The sequence below is a fragment of the Silene latifolia genome, unplaced genomic scaffold, assembly GCF_048544455.1.
Source record: "Silene latifolia isolate original U9 population unplaced genomic scaffold, ASM4854445v1 scaffold_345, whole genome shotgun sequence".
Lineage (NCBI taxonomy): Eukaryota > Viridiplantae > Streptophyta > Magnoliopsida > Caryophyllales > Caryophyllaceae > Silene > Silene latifolia.
Window position 1 is genome coordinate 22,084 of NW_027413276.1, and position 5,815 is coordinate 27,898.

At 37.1% G+C, this 5,815-nt stretch overlaps 1 long non-coding RNA gene across 1 annotated transcript; it reads left to right on the plus strand.

Annotated features, from left to right (window-relative positions):
- Positions 1 to 955: 955 nt before the first annotated feature.
- On the plus strand, positions 956 to 3,982 carry LOC141639339 (uncharacterized). The gene is made up of 3 exons (XR_012542474.1): positions 956 to 1,029; positions 1,123 to 1,195; positions 3,816 to 3,982. It is a non-coding gene; the product is annotated as an uncharacterized LOC141639339 (long non-coding RNA).
- Positions 3,983 to 5,815: the final 1,833 nt, after the last annotated feature.

The window sequence follows — 5,815 nt, forward strand, 5'->3', positions numbered from 1 at the left end:
CCTACGTTTATCGCCAAATGATTTTTGTTTAAAACTTGTCTTCGACTTGGAAAGTTAGCGTTCTTGTGTGCACGACAAGAGCAATTTCGTTCCATGAAGGGAGTTACACTTTTGAAAACTCTTCACAAATATTTTTGAAAGTATTTTGATTTTGGATTTCTGCAAATGATTTGGTATTTTGACCTTATCTTTGATTTGGAGTGTGATGTTCTTGAATGCGCAACGAGAGCACTTTCGTTCCTTTGATGAGAATCGGGTTCTGTTGGAAAATTCTACCTAAAACTTTTGAAAGAATTTTAGTTTTTACAATAAGTAACCTTTTGATATTTTAGTTACAAATTTCAGAAAGTCTGGCTTTAATTTTTATTATCTTTCATTTCTATTTTCAAGTTTCGAGGACGAAACTTTTTAAAAGATGGGGTGATTGTAACACCCGCCAAATTCTCATTTTGACGTTTATAATTTATTTAACCGTTTAATTACTTTATTTTATATTTTCAAATTATTTAATTTAATTAATTCATTTTAAACATAATTTCTATTAAAGCTATAATTTTAAAAATTGATTTATATAAAAGTACGTATTTTAGTCGGATAATATTAATAGCGACAATAATAATAATATTAATAATAAAGTTCCGTCTTAAATTATAGTAGGTTTAAGACGAATTTCCGTCTAGGAAAGACCGTCACATGTTTCCATGTGAGACTAGACTAATCTACCCTCGACCTATCCCGTGTCGACAACACACTTCTCAAGTTTGGCACCCAACTAAAATTAAATAATCACTCACTGGCTGACCTATACCATCCGGCCCATTGGTTTTCTCTCCTTTGTCATCGATCTGGAAACCATCCACAAACAACAACAAAAAAGAAAGAAGAATGCAGCAGCTACTTTCGAACAAGCAGAACCTCTAAAAAACACCATTTTCGTGACCTTGTTACACAGATCCCGGCTCCATTTCTTCACCATTCCTCTTAATTTTTGTACCATTCTTCTCCTTATCTCTTCCTTCATCTTTTAAAGTAAGAAAGACATAGTCTTGTGGAGTTCTCGTCTCGACCCGTCTCATGAATGTGACGTTTTTAAGCTAACTCGGCTGTTATTACGGTTTCTAGGTGAAGACTTTGAGGACCCAGAAGGAAACTCGTTCATAATAGACCATTCTCTCGAAGATTGAAGAAAGTTAAGGTAACGGTGATAGGTTACTAGACAAAATGTCGGGAATCCGTCCTTCCTACTCGTTTTTGTCTTTATTTATCGCAAAGTTCAAGTCTTTATGCGTTTCCCCATAGATGGAGTTGATTTTGTAGTGTTTGTGCTCATTTTACATGGTTGTTTGGACCCCTTTTGGTCCGTTTTCTTGCTGGATTCGGGTAAGGGGAAGGAGTCGAGTTCACTTTTCTGCCATGTATTATTTTAATTCTTTGAAATTTGTTTCTCTTCCGTCCTAATGCTACCCTCAAGGTCAGTCTTGAGTTGGGTTCAAATGGACTGCTAGGGACCTGTTTTTGTTATGAATGTCGTCGTCCTACCCCTGTTTTGTGACGGATACCTCTGTCTCTCGGGCCTGTTTTCCCTTACCTGAACTGTCATGCTCGTACTTTACCCTATGCACTCGTTATTCTTCTCCTTCTTTCGCCTGTAAAGTGCACTATTGTCTCGTTTATTTGGGTAGTAATACCGCTGAATGTCGTCTGCAATTGTTGGAAATCTGAAAGTGCAGGGAATGTAGTTGGCTGTTGTGATGAAAAGTATAGGTGTGTCTATGTATACTCGATTTATACCGCGTGGAAAAATCGATTTTGGACTGTAAAATAGGGGTCTGAGTACAGGAGCCGTGCATTCTTTGCTTCCCTGTATGATTTCATTGAACAAATTTCCTTGCTCACCTCACTTTCTTTCCTGTTTGCCGAGAATGCTAATGCCATTCTTTTTTTATTATTTTATTTTTTTTTCTATTTTGTGGATATTGATGTTGGGCTCACCAACATTCAACTCTTGAGCTCAAATTATGATAACTTTTGGACTCACTTCTCTATTTTACTTGGACTCAATTTCTTAATGTTTGTGGGCTCACCATTACTAAATTTTTGGGCTCAATTTGTCACTGGTATTGGATTGTTTGCATTTCGTAAATTTCCACATGACGTAAATTATCCATTACCACCTGTTATATTTTATTTATTTTATTTAACCGACATGTTAATTTATGAAGTGGAATATTTATTAATATAACACATGTATGAAATATTTATTATAGGTAGTTACTTATAGTGAGTCGTACCCTAGATAATATCTAGTATTGTTCGGTTGTGAGAGTTTTGGTTCTACCGGAATACTAGGGGTGAGCCAGAGGCCCTCTAGTTGCGGTATGAGCGTCGGGAGTGATGTTCCCATCTGTACTTATGGTGATGCAAGCCATAAGTATGAATGTGACATTTATAATCCCGACCCTGAGTCTTGATCCTATCGGATACTAGGGGTGAGCCAGAGGCCCTCTAGTTGCGATATAATTCGGCGGGAGTAATGTTCCCATCCGTACTCATGGTGATGCAGACCATAAGTATGAATGTGACGTTAAGCATCCCGTCCCTGAGTCACGGTCCTATCGGATTAGGGGTGAGCCATAGGCCCTCTAGTTGCGGTAAGGTCGTCGGGATTGATGTTCCCATCCGTACTTATGGTGATATGCAAGCCATGAGTATGAGTGTGACATTAATAATCCCGTTCTATGTGCTTGTTTGTTGTGCTTGGTTGTTGTGCTTGTTTGTTGTATTTGGCCATGTTTTAAAGGTAACCGCTGAGCCAGATACTTGTTTGTCGTGCCTCGGACATGTTTTAAAGTTAACCTCTGAGTCGGGCACTTGTTTGTTGTATTTGGCCATGTTTTAAAGGTAACCGCTGAGCCAGATACTTGTTTGTTGTGTCTCGGACATGTTTTAAAGGTAACCTCTGAGCTGGACACTTGCTTGTTGTATTTGGCCATGTTTTAAAGGTAACCGCTGAGCCAGATACTTGTTTGTTGTACCTCGGACATGTTTTAAAGGTAACCTCTGAGCCGGGTACTTGTTTGTAGTATTTGGACATGTTTTAAAGGTAACCGCTGAGCCAGATACTTTATATGTTGTGTCTCGGACATGTTTTAAAGGTAACCTCTGAGTCGGACACTTGTTTGCAGTATTTGGACATGTTTTAAAGGTAACCGCTGAGCCATATACTTTATGTGTTGTGCCTCGGACATGTTTTAAAGGTAACCTCTGAGTCGGGCACTTGTTTGTAGTATTTGGACATGTTTTAAAGGTAACCGCTGAGCCATATAGTTTAGAGGTCGTGCCTTGGACATGTTTTAAAGGTAACCGCTGAGCCAAGGTACTTAAGGATTTGTATCTCGGACATGCTTTAAAGGTAGCCTCTGGAGCGGATGCTTTGCTTATTATGTGATGTTAGTAGTCCCATTTCGTGTATTGTATGTTATTTGGTTTTCAAGTTCATGGCTAAGGTTTCCATTCACATGTATTATTATGTAATCTTCTTAATCCGTGACATATGATATTCTATCGTGTTTATAGTTGAATTATGATTTATGACATTTTGGTTGGATTGTCTCATATGTATTTATCATATGCCTTATCTATGATTGACTACGCATGTTTTGAATGTTAGTCTCATGTTTCAATACTTGAATCAAATGGTTATATTCATGATGTTCTAATATGTTCTTGTTTATCTGTGTTTCGACATTTTGTGGCTGGGAGAATCTTGAGTTACTCCCCACGATCGTATGCGTTCATATTTACATGAATGACAGGTTGTGAAGATGCTTACGTGGGGAAGACGTGTGGGCTAGCGAGAACTAAACCTTGGACTAGTAGTTGGTTTATTAGGATTGCTTAGACTCACCTTTTATCTTTTGTCATTCGAGGGATATATTTTCCCTCACCTTTGACTATCGCGTTTGTATAATTTAATCTTTATTTCCGCATTCTCTATTTGTCTTTTAGATTTTTATGAACCCGCGCTTTATAAACTTTAAAAGTTTCAAAAATTTCCTAAAATTCCGCATTTTATAAGTTATATTTTCCGCGTTATTGCGGGGGTTCACATGAACAGAACCAAGTGGAACATATCCATTTCTAATCCATCAAAATTAAGCACAACGCTCATATTTGGCATTCAAACTCACCAAACCGAACTGAACATAATCCTCAATAGATATAAATAAAGCATAGGATTGAAACCGTCTCATCAAACAAACCTTTTCTTTTTCCTTTTTTTCTCTTTTTTTTTTTTTGGTTTTCTTTATTTTTTTTTGAATTCTTTTTTTTTTTCTTTTCATTTCATCCTCCTTCTCCTTCATAAATTACCAACTCCAAATCAATACAATACAAAACAAACTCGGCACGATAAATTATAATCCGCAAAAACATACACTAAACTAGCTTGACAAGGCAGGCTAAATTTTGGATGTAGTTAAGGGTCAAAAAGGCAAATTTGGCTAATGTGGAGTTTAATGGGTAAAAATGAAAGAAAAGGGAATTAAAAGCACCTCCCTGCATGTGACGCCAACCACTAACCCGAATGTATGTAGGCAAAAAGTAATTGAATTTCATAAACGTGCAAAATACTGAACATGTTATGCAAGGAGTATACTACTCACAATCCTACATGAAACCGGTCATAAATGACACCAGTTTATAGGGCTCTAAATCTTAGAAATTATAAGTAGTTTGCCAAATTTCTTGTCAAGTCTATTTGTTCAGCTAAATTTTAACATAAACTCGTAGATATGCAATAAGACAATGCTAAAAGATATTAATTTGTGCAAGGCTTAAGTAAAAGGACAAATGTAGTGCAATTTCATATTAGAAATCCACCATTCCGACTCGACTATATGCTAAAATAAACGTGAATGTTTTTGAATTTTTCGAATAATTTTTATATTTTTATGGGATTTTGAAATTTATGAGATTTTTGAATTTTATAAAAAATGAACGACAATGCATACATAAATTAAACGTGATAACAGAAATGCAATAAAAATATCATGCAGACACAAATATGGATGCATAACCTCCCCAAACCAAACCGTACAATGCCCTCATTGTACTCAAAAATAGGGAAAGGAAATGCAAACTAAAAAGGAGAGAGAAAATGCGGAAAACTTACAAGATTACACGAAGAAGGGACCTCCTCAAACCAGCCAGCAATATGGGAGGTCACAAACAGCTCCAGAACAGCGTCACATGAAGCAACACAAAACAGGTCTACTCGTGATACTCGATCGAGAAGACATAATACTCGATCGAGTACAATCAGCTTCCAAAGTGTTCGATCGAAGAACAGAATTTCTCGATCAAATGGTCCAGTAGGCTACAAATTTCGACCAAAAACCAAGTCCAAAATTGTTTCGCAGTCTAAAGTACAGAAAGCTAATTATTAAGCACACAAGAAAAACTAAAATGTTTAAAAATCCAAACAAAAAGTTTTGAACTCCGGGTTGCCTCCCGGTCAGCGCTAGTTTCAGACAGGTCCTAGCTCGACCTTCCTTTCTTCATCCGTCAACAAAAATTAATGGCCCACCACTAGGCTTCTGACTGGATGCAGTCGCTTCAGCGTCCATCAGCTTTACTTCCGGCCTCCACAGCTAGTCGGACTATGTCTTTTCGGTAACTTGTCGTTAGGAGCACCTAAACCAAAACACAATTTATAACTTCACCAACAACTCTACAATTAGTAAAGAGGCAAGTAAAGGTTGGATCCCAAGGGACGGGAATTGAGATGAGATTTCTATTGCAACTAGTGGTGTCT